We start from the raw sequence: 17,897 nt of genomic DNA on the forward strand, positions 1-17,897 counted from the left end.
ACATAAATATGTTTTTACTATACCTGTTGTTGTGCGGCTTGCAATTTTCACTGAACAAATAAATTGTCTCGGAGTTCCTTACACATCCATACATATGGGTCTGGCTCATTCCTTTGTGTGGTACCCCAAATGTTAATCAGCAATATGATTTTTCACCTTTACAAAATGCTGTAGTGAATAACATTTTTGCACCTGCATCCAAAAATTTCTTGGGATAAATTCCTCAAAATGTAACTGGTGGGCCAAAGGGTACATGTGTATTTTAATTTTTGATAGATATGCCAAAATGCCATCTGTATAAAAGTTTATTTATTTATACTCCTTCCAACAGGTAAACTGTGTTCTGAGGGCCACAAGAAGAATTAGGTCTAATTACTTAAGAAATAATCTCTAAATTCTACTTGCACAAATAAGAAATTACGGATTCAATCTTTTGTCCCTTTGAACTTAGTTGAAATGTGCTATAAAATATTTGAATGTGGAGATTGATATCTTTGCACTTTAACTTGATAAGACTATTATTAGATCTGAAATATTAGATCTGAATACTTTTATTAGATCTGAAATATTGGCAGTCGATGGTGATCTTTCCCAGGTGGCCTCATCAACGTTTGCCTGGAAGTCTTGTCCGTGAGGTCAGGCGTTTTAAAAACCCTTGGCTGGTATTGAAGTCATGTAGAAAGCTGTGAATCCGGTGCTGAGTGAACTTTTTTTTTTAACGTGGCGGGGAGTGTTTGGTATATGTCATGTGATGACAGTCCAACATGCTATCTCATTCTGGTCTTTTTTGTACAGTTATGCTGTTTGCTGGATTCTGTGGCATTATTTTCAACGAGACCTTATCTAGGGTTTCTTTTTCTCCTCCTTTTAAATAATTTAAGTGCATGGGCCTCATTGTGTTTTATAGCTGACCTTCAGCAGATGAATTACTGATTGTTTTCTTGGATTCACACTATGCACCACGTGGGGGAAATTGGAAAAGATGGTGGAGGCCTAGGATACTAGACTGTGAGTTCAGCCTGGAACGCTGTTTGTAGTAGTTCTTGTGCTGGAGGACGCCGCTCCGGTTTCTTTTAATAAGTATCATGTTCTAGTCCTGAAGTTTTAGTCATCACAGCCTTTCAGAAAACCAAGTCTTGCCAGGCTAATTTGCCTTTCATGTATATTGTGTAGCTTTTACAGGAATACATTCAGAGTTGTATTTGACCTACTTATTAAATGCTTAACTTTCATATAGTTGCTTCGTGTGTGTGTGTGGGAAGAGGGATACCCCTTTTCAGCATAGAGGGTATCTTGGTATGTAAAGCCTTACTTTGTATTTCAATGAGAAACTTGTTTTGGAAAGGACAGTTTGGAAATAAAATCAGTTAAAATAAGCTCCCTTTTCCATACTTTTTTTCAATGAAATACAAGTAACGGTTTATCTATCATTATTTTTGTCTGCTTATATGTTTGTTGTTAAATCTTTCTTGTAAGTGCCGTTCGCACTAAGGAAAGGAGCAGTATGGTGGAAGGTGTTTGGTGTTCTTACTCATGCTCAGCTGAAGCTTGGAGTGTCCCCAGTGTAAGCTCTGCTCTGAGTGTTTCTGCCTTGAGAGTGGGAACAGAACTGTCTGTAATTCAAAGTCTTATTATTTTGGGCATATTTTCTCATTAGACTTAGAATCAAATGTCTTATCAGGTGTCCTCCCTTTTGTAAGATTCTGTTTTAGGAATAAAGTGAAGTGCAACATTAGGAGAGCAGGTAACTTAGTCTTTTACTTCGGGATTGCATGTTTTTATATAGGATTATAGTACCGCGGAACGCTGAGGTCCAGCTGTGTGCAGAGAGTCAGTGAGTGACAGAACAGGACCATAACCTTGCTTTCCGTGGTTCCTAGTGTAGGGTCCCTTCTGTGATACCTTACAGCTTCCTTATTGCACACAGTGAAAACACATACATAATAGCTGTTTGAAGTTAAGGTTGTTAACTTTGAATCAGAATGAAGGGGTGAAGTAATTTGAAAAATTAACTCCAAAGAAGGAACAATTGTTACTGTATTATACAAGTAATAGAGCTTTAATTCTTGGCTATTTAAGGTTTCCCTGTTTGTGTGTATGTTACTGTTTTTTGTTTGTTTGTTTTACATTTTTAAATTTTGGTTTTGAATTTGGGTATTTGATTTACAGTAAGGCTGGGAAATAATTTGAGCCAAGTAAATTAAAGTTTGTTTATTTTTTATAAGAGAAATAAAAGAATGTATACCATACCATGATCATGCTTTTAATTGAACTTTTTGTTGTGGTTGTTCTTGAGTAATTTAAAGTTAACTGGTGTCTAGAGTTCTCAGTTAAATTTTATAAACTTTATGAATCTGGGGACAGGCAGTAAAGCCAAAGGCTTTTAAACTTTTTGGGGTATGGTCTGCTTAGAGAATCAGATGAAAACCTGTGGATCCTTTCCCAAGTAAAGTGTACGTAAGCATATATGCACAAAGTTTTGCATACACTTTGGGAGAATTCATATACTTTGTTGTCTCTCTGCCTCCATCACTGTTAAGAATATTTGGCTTTATATACATATGAAGGGTGTCACATGAATTTATTTTCAGCTGTGCACTAGACAGTTTACATATTACTAGCAAATGAGATAGGTATTACTCCATTTTGTAAATGAGGAAGCTCAGGAAGGTTAATTAATTAGTTCAACACCACGCAGCAGCTATTAAGTTGTAATTGATTAGTGTTGCTTAAAAAGAGTTTGTAAGTTAAATAAAACTACTTTTATAACTGAAAAGTTTTTATTACCCAAAAACTATGGAAGATTTATTCTTCATTTTATCTGTTGATTATCATTTTTGGAAAGTCCTAAAGGAGCTTGAATTTCTAAAAACATTTACTTCATTGCTAAATTTGTGATTTTGTTACATACATTTTTACTTCTTAGCTTTTGGGTATTTGTTTCAGCTTGCTAAAGGTAGGTAAGAGTTTTTCACTTGATGTAAGTGTGAAAAGCAAAGGTAGGGATGTTAATAGTGACAAATATGAGTAAATTCTTTTATTCCCAACTATTGTGAGTGTTCAGCCAGCCACAAATCCTGTATACATTATAACTTTTATCATCTCAGAAGATTTTAATAAACATCTGATGATTTTGAATGGATGGGTTTTAAACGGCTCATGAAACTTAACATGTTGCATAAATTGAAATTATTTAATATAGAAAATTTCATCCTTTTAAAAAGGGAACAGTATTTATTTATGTATTTATGTATTTATTTATGGAACTGAATTTAAATGAGAGTGTTTCAAGAGACCTTTAAAATTTATTTATGGTAAGGAGCCACGAGAGTGTTTAACACAATCTCAGTACAGGAGAAAATTCAACATACTGTGTCCATTTTACTGGTGGTGTAGGGCAGGTTGGTTTTGTTTGTTTTAGAAAGGAAGTGACAGCAGTATATTGTTGTAGGGTGTTCCATCCATGAATCGTTCCTAAAAGGAGGCTGTCACTGGAAGGGCCTTCTTTTGCAGGAGGCCTGTGGATGTGGTTGACCGCTTAATCGAGAACAGCTGTTAAAGTGGAGCAACCATTAAGAAAGAATACATGTAGTGTATACTCTAGATGTTTCATTTTAATCCAAAACGCATAACTGTGCAATTGTATGCCGATTTTTTATTGTAAAACTAAGTATGGTCAGCTGCTTGGAGAGCCATGTGCTCTTTCTTGCACATACCACATCATAATGGTGCATCCATTCTCATCTTCCAGTTTTTTTTTAAGTACAGTGAGAACTGAGATGCTTGAAATGTCAGTGCAAAGTCATCTTCAAATTATACAATTTCTCTTTCATTCCTTCCATGTCTAATTTGATTAAAAAGTTTCTTTTTGCGTTACCACATTGGTCAAGTGGTTCTAAAGCAATCAACTTAGTCTTCATAGAAACAGCTCTTTTTACACTCACATTTTATTGGATTACACCTATTTATTTAGTAATAATTGCAGGTGTCATAAACAGACTTGGGAGCAAGCCCAACATGTATAAGTTGATAAAGTGCAACTCTGGTCGAGGGGCAGAAATGTGCAAGCATATCAGAGAGTATACTTTACAGAAGGGATGGGGAGATTCGGTTGCCAGCAGTCAGGTGCATAGGTGAGCAGAAGCTGGTAAAGAGTGCTTTCGCTGCATGCATTTCTGCATTGTTTAGATAAACATTGACATGAGATTCCCATGAGATGAATATTTATCTTAAAAATGGATTTTGAAGACACCCTATCAGTTAAATAGACATCGGTGGAGTATCTGCTAAGTCCTCGGTCTTATGCTAAATCCTGATGCTACAAAAAATTAACAAGGACAAAACAAAATAAATAGAGTATAGACTTAGACTGGATTTGAATTTTGGCTTTGCTAGTTAAACACCATGTGGCCTTGTCCCATGGTTATAACTGGTGTATGAGCAGGTGAGACATGCTGGGACTTACTAAATGCTTGGTTGGAATTGAGGTGTGAGTCAGAAATGAGTGGGGCCAGGAATAGAGGCGCTGATATAGGGGAGCGAGCACCCAATAAATATTTTTTAAACTAAGGGCAGCATGCAGTCCATGGTAAAAAGTTCAAGGTTGAGTGACAAATTAAGGTTTAAATAGGGTGCTGCAGGGTGGTGTTAATGGTAATAGTCCTCATAACTTTAATTAAACTATTTGATTAGAATATTCATTCTCCAGTCACACTAATGAAGTCTTTTACTCTCTATATAAGTTAGGAATACAGAACATATGAAAATAAAAAAAAACAAAAAATGACAACACATACCTGGACAACAGTGGGGAGATTGTGGGGGCGGGGGAGGGTGGATATAGAACATGGAAGGGGATAAATGGTGATGGAAAGATATAAAATTAAAAGATTAAAAATGAAAATAAATTTAGTATGGAGGAAGCCATTGAGGCCAGCCTGTTTGAGAAAATCTAGAGGCTTATTAAACTTGATGGACATCAAACTGGAAATAGTTTTTTAACTTTGTGTTTGGAGGTACTCTGGAAGCATTAGTAATTAAGCGACTTGTGGTTTTATATTGTATAAATAATATACAATATGTTGTATATTGGATGTATAATTTTGAAAATGTATGTCTACACAATTGAATCATTTTTGTAATTCGTGTTTTAAGCAGGTTCATGTGGTACATAAAAGGCATTATCCTGATGAACAAAAATATGACTCTATCTTGATTTATGACGTAGCATGTTATAGCAAGGTGGTAGTAATTGGAGCAGGGATGAGAAAAGTTGGAAATACACCGAAGTCCTTATTAGGTGGATTTTTTTCCCTGGCTCTTTGGTCTTTACCTCATGTTGTTTAGGTGCGGCACCTGAGTGGGATAGTGAGTTTGTATCAGACCTCTACTCAGTGGTCAGAGTACTCTTTTTTTCAAACTTGTTTATGTGGTGAGAGTCCAGCATTGTTAAGTAACCTGTGGTTCTGGCATATTTGCTTTGAGATCAGCCACAGTTTTTATAAACCCTAGCATTGTTGACAGACAATTTTTAAAAATATTACCTTTTGGACCTTGATGTCTTAATCCTTTTGTCAGGTTAGTAAAATTCATGTTTCTGAAGATCATCTGGTTTCAGGATACTTGTGCCTTTCTGTACGATACAGAATTTATGAAACCTTTATTTTTTTATTTTTAAAAAATGTTCCTTTTAAGAGATTTCATTTATTTGTTTTTAGAGAGAGGAAGGGAGGAAGAAAGAGAGGGAGAGAAACATCGATGTGTGAGAGAGACATTGATCACCCCTTGCGTGCCCTGAACTGAGGACTTGGCCCTCAGCCCAGGCATGTGCCCCAACTGGGAATCAAACTGGTGACCCCTCAGTCCTCAGGACAATGCCCAACCCACTTAGCAATACCAGTCAGGGCAAAACTTATTTTTTGTAAAAAAAATTCTGTAGCTATATAACATATATTGTTCTATAACATATTCACAAGCTGCTATTTTAAATTACCTTTATGAATACAACTGTAGAAATCTGGTCATGGAAATACATTTGATTTTGTTTACTTTTTTATTTTGGATTCTATCAGATAGGATTATTTCCTACTTAAAATATTATTTCCTAACATACAAAGGCCTTCCACTGCCTTCTAGTAAACCTGTTGGTGTGGGCTTAAAGCACTCATTTTTTTTTTCCCCTAGTGGGGTATAATTTACATACCATAGATCTTAACTGTTCTATTTACTAAGTTTTAATAAGTGCTTACACCCATTAACCCACACCTAAATCAAGATATTCAGCATTTATAAATTCAAACCTCTTCCCAATAAATCCCTCACCCCTGACCTCAGGCAGCCACTGATAATAATTTCTACTCTGATAGATTAGTTATGCGCTTTGTTGAACTTTTTACAAATGGGATCGTACAGAATGCATTCTTTTGATGCTTGCTTCTTTGGCACAGCATAACACTTGCAAAATTCACCTGTGTTGTGGCATTTTTCAGTAGTTTACTCCTCTTTATTGCCGAGGATTCTGTTGCACAGATTTATGTAGCATGTTGATGGACATGTGTTTAAGGTTTTTGGCTGTTAGGAATAAGACTTAAAGCGCTTTGCTGAGGATCATTGAGAACAACACATATTGTATAATTAAGCTCCATTTGGGGTCAGGGAGAGGCATCAGTAAGATGGATGAAGTAATTTAATTACCTGTTAAATGTGATTTTTTTTTAAATTATTTTGTTTATCCTGTGTTTTTCTATCATGTGTTTTCTCACTTTTTATTCTCCAACAATAATTTGATCTGATCTTATAATCTTTCTCTTTTTCATGTCAAGCATAGGCTTTGAGAAATAAAGGTGGGAGATAGTGTATAAATAGTTATTACAGACAGGGTTGGGAGGAGAGAATATAAAATACTATCTTGTGAGAAATAACATACAACTGAAAAGAAGCTGTTTGTCCAAGAAGTAAGAGTGTGTAATGTGTGTGTGTAGGCATGTCTATCTGAGTGCCTGTTTTGATGTAGCATAATATTTAAGAATACAAAAAATTTTTAAAAAATTATCTGCAGCCTCTTCAGTCTTGGGAAAAAACTTGGAATAAACTTGGTAATCTTTGGGGGCCTCTGAATAATATAAATCAATTGAGAAAGAAGATGAAAAAGGAGAGGTATGGAGGAAAAGGCAGGAGGGAGAGAGGGAAGAGAGGAGAGGAGGAGGAAAGAGAGAGGGAGGAGTTGCACGTAATAAACACAGGGCCCTGGAGCTGTTGGGATTACTTCCCTTGGTCTAGGGGGTGGCTGCCGCAAAAAGGAGACAATGAAGATAAATTATTTGAAACCGGTATTTGTCAGTTATTTCGGTAGCCATCATTCACAGTTATAAATACATCCACGCAGCACCTTTGAATAGCCAGACATGTCATTAGTCCCTCATAGTAACAGATTTACCTCTTAACCTCTGTTCTTTGAATTAACTAATAATCTCAGTCCCTTAAAAATGTACTTGCTTATTTTAATATTTTAAAAAATATTTTTGAAGCCCACTGAAGGTAATTGTTGGTCCCAGTTTTTTTTGCTTTAGACAGTGGGTTCCTGCCTCAATCTTAACATTCTTATTTAACCAGTTTAAATAGAATAGTCAATAAAATATACTTAAAAAAAAAGAAACAAACAAAAGGAACCAGCCTTAATGATGAATTCCTTTCCAGAAGTCCTAAAAGCCTCATTACAGAAGGAGATTGCATGACCTCAAAATAAAATTACTATACCAGTTCCAAAATCAAAAAAATAAGTAAACAAACTCTGTTTTCGGAAGGTGGATGTCGAGACAGTGATAGTCTGTTAGTCTGTTTTTTAATTATTCATGAAATTCTGAATTTGTGGAAAGAAAGAACCCTGGATGATCAAATGGAGATTCAGAAGGAAATTTTGATCTGTAGAAGTGAAATGCATGTTCGGTTAGTCGAGAGACTGTCAGTCTTTTTTTTTTTATTTTTTTATTTGTAGTAATTTTTGAGAGCAGGGACTAAAGGAGAAGAGATTAAAATGAATTAATTTAGATAAATGATAGTAGAAATAGAATAAAATATTTATTTGGGAAGAAGGGGCTGCCTACTTTCCATATTCCAGTCACTTTGCTAAGTACTGACCTTGTGTAGTTTATGTAATGTTCATGACAGAGGATTGATTTTTACAGATGAGAGAATTGCAGCTCAGAGGGGCTTAGTGATTTTCTAGGGTCACACCGCTAGCATGGAGCATATCAGCCTTCAAGGATAGAGTTCTTTGACTCTAGAGCCTGTGGTATGATTTCATTCTCCATTCTTTTCATACTAATTCTGTTCTGCTCCTGAGGCTAGGAACTCAGAGACAGATTCAGGGATAATGTTTACGGCTCCTGAGCCCTTCAGTGCTCGTGGACTTTGAGATCTGAAGGCCACTTTGAAGGGCAGGAGTGCTAGGACGGTGCACTCTGCACATATGTATACTAAGCGTAAGCACTAGCTGTTAGGACCTAGGTTCTAGGATGGCTGGTATATATATTCTGTTTTGTTCACTACCATATTCCTAGAACCTAGACTGGTGATTGGTATTTATTAAAGCTGAATAAATATTTGTCAGATAAATAGCAAGGGATTGCCCGTGAGAAGCGGCCAGCCCTGTTTGATTCATGGAAGCTGAGCCAGGGAGGAGGTCCTGGCAGGAATGGGACAGGAAGAGAAGAGCCTGGGAAGAAGCACTCTGCATCTTCTGGGCAGGAACCAAGGACAGAATTTCAGCCTCCGGGGAAACTGGTCAGTGCACAGCACAGTAGGGCTATGTTACTGATACCCATTGGATGGACCCTCATTAGAGGTAGCGAGGGGCATGTGGGCTTGAACTGGGTCTGGGGAACAGAGGATCACAATGCCCAAGGTCGTGTTAGGACTGGGTTAAGCTGCTTAAGTTAAGGCCCAGACATTCTCTCTAATTAGAGGCGGGATTGGATACAGATTCAGTGCTGCAGGCTGGGGAACCCTTGGATGAAAGGGCAGGGAGCCTTGCTGTCTTAGAAAGATCAGTGGACCGTTTTTTTCACTTTCTTATGTCTACTCTGTGTCAAAAAAGAAATCTTGTGGAAATGTTTAGTTGTTTGTTCTTTCTGTCTCTGTCAACATACTTATTTTTCAATTTCCTTGAAATTAAGAGAACTTGATGTCCATTAAGTTTTCCTAATATGATTAAAGCTGTGTGTCCATTTAATTTGATAATATGAATGTATATCACAAATATTTTAGAAATATTAGATTTATAAAAACCATTATTAGCCTTCATTGTCTGTCACTGTTTATAACTTTTCATCATGTGTATTCAACATAAGTTACTTAATTGTTGCCGTAAAGATTTAACATCTTCAGTTGTTTCTGGTTTTTTCCCCCCCTACTCTTATAAGTAATGCTAAAATAAAATTCATGGATTGTAACCTATTTCAGTTTTGTGAACTAGTTTCTCAGGGTAGGTTTCCAGAAACATACTTCCAGGGTTAAAGTCTAGTTTACAGTGATGATAAAAATGTGCTAGGGGCCAAGGCTTCCTGTGTATACCTTGACCTGAATGTATGTGTCGTTTAAAAAAAAAATGTGTCAATAGTGATAAAATGTGCCCTCTCATTATTTTAATTCGTGTTTATCTGACAATTAGTGAGGTATCAAATATTTTTCCCATGTTCGTATGCTGTGTCTGTTCTTTTCCAAATTGGCGCTGATTATATCTTTACTTTGGAAATATTTGGTTAAAAACGAAAGCAATCTTATGCTCATTGTGAATGGTCCAGATAGAATATCACCTTGTGAGGGAGAGAGGAAATCTGGTATTCCATGGTCATAGGGTTGACTGTTCAATTTAATTGAAGAAAAAAGTCCTTACATTAGAACTAATATACTACTTTGGTCATGTGCTAGGCACTGTATTGAATGGTTGACCATCTAATTTGACTTTTTCAACAACTCTACAAGATAGGTGCTGTTTTCATTATATATTTGAGCCACTGTTGAATAAGTTGGCCATTTAGAGAAACCTTGGGTTAAAAATAATGGAAAAAACATCTGTAAAAGGATAGTATAGGAGAGGTAGCTTTCGGGCAGGCCCCACAATTTTTTTTTCCCCAGACTACCTTTCCTTTTCCCCTTCATTTATTATACCATTGGAAATGACATTACTTACAGATGTATTCTGCTGAAGAGTTGGCCTGTTAAAACTTTAAATGCCTCTGGAAAGGATTTGTCCTGAAAGGTGATGCACTATTAACCATTAATCTGAGTGATTAATAAGATGGTTTTCCTTTTGACCCTGCTGGCAGTAGCTATCCCGAGGGATTGACGTTGGGGAAGGGTTAAGGGGGAGGGGAAGGGAACCTAGGTGTATTTAGAGGATGAAACACTTAGCAGTCAGGAAAAGCAGATCTGGGTAGAGAATCATAGCTGGGTGCACAGAGCAGAGGCCTGGCTCCTGGCGGCCGAGGTTTCGAGCTTTGAGATGTAGAAGTGCGGTTGAGGTGGCAGGATGCCAAGGGCAAGCACTTCCTGTTTTGAAACTGTACTGGGCCAGGCCTGCCTCCCAGAAAGAGGAAGGAAACTTCTTTCTTCTTCCCTGCACCCCATACCCTCTGAGGTCACAGCAGTAAGGCAGTAATATTATGTTCATTGATATTGTCGTGTGCAACTACTTTTAACACTGCTTTTGTGAGTAAAGGTTCAATGAGCATCAACAGCCAATTGAGAAAATAAATTTGTGAAACATGACTTATTCATAAACTGGGGATCTAATGCAGATCATAGAAGATGTATGTTATTGAAAGTTATCGGTTATATATCATAATGAGGCTCTTTTAGTTCAACGTCAGATAGCTTAAGTGTTGGGATAATTTCTTCCCTCTGCTCTTAGTCTTTGGACAGCTACTTCCTTGTTTCTTTTCACATCCTTTCTGGCATGCAAGTTCCTTCCATGTTAAACAAACAGGTGCTTCTGATATGAATATAAAATAGCTTGGAAATTAATAAAAATCTGCTTTTAGCAGTGCACTTACTGTAAATAGTGACTGAATTGTGAATTTCATGTCTGCGTTTTTTCATAGACATCTGGAAATCTTATATATGGAGCAATCAGACCCATTGGTCATATCTTCCCATAAACACACTGCTAATGGCTAAGGATTTAAGAGACTTACTATATAAATTATTTCCCCCAATGGAATAAATAAATACCAAAGCTGGGAATAAAGTACAGATCCTAATAGCCAAGCAGAAGGAATGTACTTGTCTAAGTGAAACAATTTTATGTGTAATTTGGCTTGTCAAACAACATGAAGTAGATGAAAGCATCTTACTTTAAAATGTGCAGCTGGTGTAAGAGTGTCATCTGGGTGCTAATTGTTTGGCTCGGCTGTCTTCCGTGTCTAGTGTTCTACTTGTCTTCGCTAATCAGCGGTAGCTTTCCCCCTACTTCTTTGCTTATTGCAGAAAACATCTCCACAGAATAAAATTTTTAGGCTTTTATGTGTCTTATGTTGGAAATCAACATCTAAATGAAAATATTTTTTTTCTATTTAACAAAATGATAGCATTCAAAGTTGTTTATTTAATTAGCTGGCCATGTTCTTTTACTCCATGTTTCTCCAAGCCCTTAAGATATTGCTGTTCACATGAACAAGAAGAGTGATGGGTAGAGCTTACTTATTGTATAAAACACGAGCTTGATGATCAAAGGCAGTTGAGACTCATTACTCAGAGGACAGGCCAAACTGAGGCACTCTCTGTTGAGTGGTGGGTGCTCGTCGCTAAATAAATAGCTCCGCTTACCCATTTCTGCACTGGCTAGAATTATAAAGACCCAGAAAGGAGCATTCCTTTATTCCTTCTTCTTGACTTTCATTTAAATAATTTGTGATCACAGAAATGGTATATATTCATTAAAGAAATTTTAGAAAATAAAAATAAAAAGAAACAGAAAGCCCTCATACTATCTCCAGAAATAATCCTTCTTAATAATTGTGGTATAGTCCTCTAATACTGTCTGTGTTTTTCTACATGTATGTTTACAAAAAAGGGGGTTCATACGGTATATTCTGTTTTGTAATTAGCTTTTTATACTAAATATATTGGGAACATTTTTCAAGTCTTAAATATTTGTCTACAGTATCTCAATACAAAGTTCAATTTTATTGATATTATAGAATTCATCTGTCTCTTGTTATTGGACATTAAGTTCTTTTCATTTTTAAAATTATTTTTTGGGAACATAGATGTTTATTGTATTTTCTTCATTACCACTTAGTCCCCTTACACAGCACTGTAATCTTATTTTTATAACTAAGTATATCTACATTCAAGTTTGTCCCATGGTTCCCCTGGAAGCAAGGCTTTTGGGTGGCTAGTTTATTGGGTAAGTGATCCAAGAGAGCAATAGTGAATGAATGGGGAATTTAAATTGGAAAAGAGGGAAAAGCAATTCAAAATGAGGTGTAGTTCTGGCCACGGCTAAATGTAGCATGTTTATTTTCACCAGGACCTTTTGAGGAGCCTTATGAAGTTTGTCTGAGAGCTTGGGGTGTAAAAAGGGGAAGTATTTATCCATCATCCTCCTTTGGACCATTGGTGATTGGTCAAGGGTGGTCCCATTTTTCCCTCTGAGATTCCAGATTCGGGAAGTGTAAGTCCCCAGTACTTTCCTGGATGGGAAGCCAGAGAGAGGTTTGGAAGAGGTTTGGTGACATCTTCATAAAGGTGATCAGTGTCCACTTGGACTTGGTAGCTGCAGTGGCATCCTGAGCAAGAGCGGGTTTGCAGTGGGATACAAGTGTTCCTTACCAGTTTGTGTTTCTGGGTGAAAGGACATCTAAAATTGTATCTCTTAAATGTTTACAAGAGTAACAAATTACTCTATATTCAGGTTGATTCATTTATTAGGCACCTGGATATTCTTCTAGTTCCTGAGGATACAACAGGAGGTAAAAGAGATGTTACCCTACTGTTAAAGAGTGGAGATTCTTTTTCAGGGAGAGACAGTACACATGGGAGCAAATTCATAAAATCATTTTTGACAGTGGTAAGTGTTATGAAGCAGATGAAATGGAGCAATGTTTTAGCAGTGAGCAGAAAAGGTCTGAGACCATGGTGAGAACAGCAGGGTCTAGTGGAGAAGCTTAGGGGCAATGGAGGAGACCTAAAGGAGAAGCATGTAGGGAGGAGCCTGCAGGAAGGAGAGTTGACCTGGGCCTCAAGACAAACTCCCTGCTTTACATTTTTTCTTAGGGCATGGAAGACCCAAGAGGTATGTTTAAGCTTCTGGAATGTGGCTCTTCCTTAGTGTATACACTATATGGGAATTAATCACTTTGATTTAGATTCTTAGACTATATCATTAACATTCAGAACATATAGCAAATATAATTACTTTTTCTTTGATGTTTTAGAAAACATTTCAAGATCTTAGAGTACCTTAAGGTTGTTTTCATCAGTCTCAGGGTTAATACCAGGAAAGCATATGAAAAAATGAAGCCAATGTAAATTTTCCGTTACATTATAATGTTTTGTGGCGGGGGGTTTATTGCATCAATGTAATTTACCTCATACAAGAAACAGTACTATTCAACTCTGTGTGCTCTACAGAGCTCAGAAAAATTTGGTTTAGAGATATAAATTTATTCTCCAGACCTCTTGTTTATTCTTCAGACCTCTTAGTTACAATGCCCAAGATATTTTTGTGACTTAAATAGGAAATTAAGAGACTACCTCTTTACATTGCCAGGTTTTTGTCACGTTTGTTACTAATCCTATAGTTTATCCACTTTGTAGAAAATAAGCAATGAGATATGCTAGCCCCAGATTAAAGCACATTCTTCCCAGAGACATCTGATCAAGATGGCAGCATAGGTAAACATGGCTAGCCTCCTTGCACAACCACATCAAAATTCCAACAAAATTATAAAACAACCATTACACAGAACTGTCAGAAATCCAGTTGAATAGAAGTCTGACAGCTACAGAATTTAAAAAAAACACATACATCCAGACTGGGAGGAGGGGCAGAGACAGAATGGGTTGGTACCACATCCATGTGTGGTGGATAAAAATTCAGGAGTGATATCTTGGGAGCAAGGCGTCCCAGCCCCACACCAAACCCTCCCAGCTCAGGTCCCAGTGCCAGGAAGCTAAGACCCTGTAACTTCTGGCTGCAAAAATCAGCAGGGATTGAGTCCGTGGAAGAAATTTTTGGAGTCCCAAGCAGTTTCTCTTAAAGAACCCACACACAGACTTACTCAGACTCACTCCCTCTGAGCTCCAGCACTGGAGTAGCAGCTTGAAACGCACCAGGGGCATACAGGAAGGAACTGAAATGTCTGACATCAAGGTGAGACCTGGGGGACAGCTTACTCACAGAGAGAAAGGCGGGCAGAGGCCATTGCCCCTTTTCTGAACCCTCTCCTCACAGAGCCACAGAGCCAGCAGACAGGTGCCATATCTGAGACTCTACCAACCTGGCTAACACTGGTTGCCCTGCCTGGAAGATCCCTTGAGGCTCCATCCCTCCCAACTTACAGGTTCACTCAAGCTGTTAAAAGTGGCTTTTCTCTATGAATGGTTGGTCTTGGCTTGTGCTTCACAACTTTCTAAATCCTCTCAAACAAGCAACAGCTGGCCACAGTGAGCCCCAAGCCCCCATACCTCTTGCTAAGTGGCCCCAGGTCTGGCACTAGCAGCAGCCAGCTTAGATTCACAGCTTGGCTTTGCCTGGGAATCTCCAAGCCTAGCACAAGTAGCAGCCATCTCAGATTGCTTTATAGCTCATTCAGGGTGGTCCTGGGCAGAACACAGTTTGGAGCTAACCTTGGCCTGCACCACCGGGAAACCCCAGGGCCAGCATACTTAGTGGACAGCTACAGACTATATTGGAGCACCACCACCCTGCCCCTGCCCCTGCCCAGCTGATCCTCCACGGAGGGCGGAGGTTGGTTGTCAGTGGTCACAGCCAGTCCTTGTAGCTGACTGGCCTGGGTAAATACCTCCCATTGACCTGCCAAAAGTAACCAAGGCTCAACTACAAGAGGAGGGTGTACTCAGCCCACACGAAGGCAGCACCTCGAGTACCCAGCTTGGGTGATACTGGAGGCTGTGCCACTGGACCCTACAGGACACCTACTGCATTAGGCCACACTACCAAGACACAGAGTCGAAGCAGCTCTATCTAATACATAGAAACAAACACAGGGAGGCTGCCAAAATGAGGAGACAAACATGGCCCAAATGAAAGGACAGATCAAAAGTCCAGAAAAAGAGCTAAACAAAATGGAGATAAGCAATCTATCAGATGCAGAGTTCAAAACACTGATTATAAGGATGCTCAGGGAACTTAGTGAGGACCTCAACAGCATAAAAAAGATCCAGTCAGAAATGAAGGATACATTGATTGACATAAAGAACAATTTACAGGGAAACAGCAGTAGAATGGAAGAAGCCAAGAATCAAGTCAATGATTTGGAACAGAAGGACGCAAAAAACCAATCAGGACAATCAGAATGCTTGGAGTTCCCATAAGACTGTCAGCTGATTTCTAAAAAGAAACTTTGCAGTTTAATGGGGATAATGAGGTATTATTACTTGCCAAGATTTTAGCACAGTGCCTGACATGGTAATTACTCAGGAAATGGAAACAACTCTTAAGAATGCATTGTTGAAATTATTATTATCTTTATTACTCTTACTGGAAGAATAATATTGGAGATTTAGAACTCAGATAAGCACATTCTGCACCTTGAAATGGGGCTCAAGATAATGGAATGGACAATAAACCAAAGAGTTGGTGAATTTGATTTTAGCTTCAGCTTTCCCCTGGCTAGCTATATGACTTGGTTAAGTCATTTGCCTCTCTTGAGGGTTTGGTTTCTTCATTAGACAAATAAGGAGGTTTGATTTGATTTGATTATCAAAGGCTGCCAGCTGTTTTGAGTGGTTCTGATTGTGGGATATGGGTCATCACAAATTTGGAGCATTTTTTATTTTGTTTGGTTTACCTGGCTATCCAAATAATACACAAAGTAATCTAGAATGTTGATGTGGCCATAGCTGCTTTCTTGTTTTCATCATGAGTGACTAATGGTCACCAGGGGCCATGTTAGTAAGCCTGGGACAATTTTGAACTGTTTTTGAAGCTATATGTAATTAATTTCTTAATTAGGAGCTGTTGATGTTTAGTGCTAGTAAAATTGCATCATAAAACTGAGGCATTTTTGAAGAATTTAGTGTCAAAAGGAAAAGATGAATAAACTTGTTTTATACATGTGACTAACATGTAAGGTATATTTCATATATGCTTGCCAAGCAGGGAGGCACTTGACTCATCATTGCCATCTATAAAAAATTCCTAAGAATTTCTAGCCGCATGGCCTACAATTAAAATAACTTTCATGTTCTTGATTTACTTGTTTTATTCTTTCCAGATCTGAGATTATATAGTTTTATGCATTTCAGTCTCTTGATAAGGTAGATCTGGATTTGGTAGTGATGAAGTTGAAATTAAGCAAGATAAGAATTTTAAAGCCTTTTATGGGTGCTTTTTAAAATGGATGCGTATATAAGTGTGAATGTATATGTGTATGCTGGTATAGCATGAGCCGATCACTAATTTTTTTCACTTAAGAAATTATCCCACTTGTACAGTTTTCTTATTCTTTTGAATGACTGCAGAGTAGTCCATTGAATAGATTCTTTTAAGTAACCAGTGTCTTTATGATAGACATTTAGGATTTTTTCTAACATCTACTATACCTACAATAATTCTCTAATGATTGCCTTGTACACATGAGAGTTTGTGCGTTAGTGTATCTGTAAGTTAAGTTGGGTCAGAGGATATGGGCATTTGTAATTTTGATTGAAATAGAAAATTACTCTTCATGGAAGTTGAACCAATACAGGATGGGCAAAAAGTAGGTTTACAAGTTATATGGAAAATAATACAATAATTAATAACCAATAATACAAGAATAAACTGTTTTGTGTTCTCACAACTGTAAGCCTCCTTTTGCCAATCTCTGTATACAGCCACAGTGCACGAGTGAGCCTGTTTCTGCGCAGTCACTTTTTTCCCTCTAAGTACCTCTGTCTTTCTGTACTATCAAGTAATTTGAATACTCCTGTACTACACTATGTTTTCTCTGGGAAAATGCTAATTAGATGGGTGCTCATTATGTGCAAATTTCACAGAGATTAAATCTTACACTGAAGACCACTTTCTTAACTCTACTTACGGCTGAATTAAATGGCTGCATTGTTAGGCAACTTGGAGTGTACTTTACGTTGCTTCAGAGCACAATTATACCAGTGTAGGAAATCCTTCAATATGCAAATTATCTCGACTAAAGTCTCCCATGGAGATTTATTCTCATAACATAAGGAAACACACTATGCATATTATATAGAAGGCTTGGCTATAAATAGCACTTTATTTTTTTTTTAATTCAGAAGGAAAAGGCATTATTTTTAGATACTGTTTTTATGTTATCAAAAAAATGAATATTAGTTGGTGGAGGCTGACTGAAACACAAGATATCCTCTTAGTCCTTTATTCATGAGCATTTGATTATGTACGTGGTGGCGCACACACACAGCCTGTAGATTTGACAGTTAAAGCTTCTGTGGATTCTTTAAGAAAACAGAGTGGGTCATGTTACAGAAAGACACGGTGCACTCTTTCTCTTCCACATTTAGGACTTTATACACAGATTTAAGAAAATTGTAAAAGATATTCAAAACTATTATTTTTTTTTTCTCTTTGGGCTGCATATTCGCTGATACGAAAGTCATTATTGAAATGAACAGACGTTTTATTTATTTTTTTTATGCTAATGCGGTCCTTTCTAAAATTGACCACTTTTCTA

At 37.5% G+C, this 17,897-nt stretch overlaps 1 protein-coding gene across 2 annotated transcripts in view; it reads left to right on the forward strand.

Annotated features, from left to right (window-relative positions):
- The window catches only part of KLHL2 (kelch like family member 2), a 76,682-nt gene that overhangs the window by 29,200 nt on the left and 29,585 nt on the right, over nt 1-17,897 (forward strand). The gene's annotated exons all lie outside the window — the stretch shown is intronic.

Source organism: Pteronotus mesoamericanus, unplaced genomic scaffold (genome assembly GCF_021234165.1).
Source record: "Pteronotus mesoamericanus isolate MK-2021 breed Mesoamerican mustached bat unplaced genomic scaffold, CSHL_Meso_final contig_32, whole genome shotgun sequence".
Lineage (NCBI taxonomy): Eukaryota > Metazoa > Chordata > Mammalia > Chiroptera > Mormoopidae > Pteronotus > Pteronotus mesoamericanus.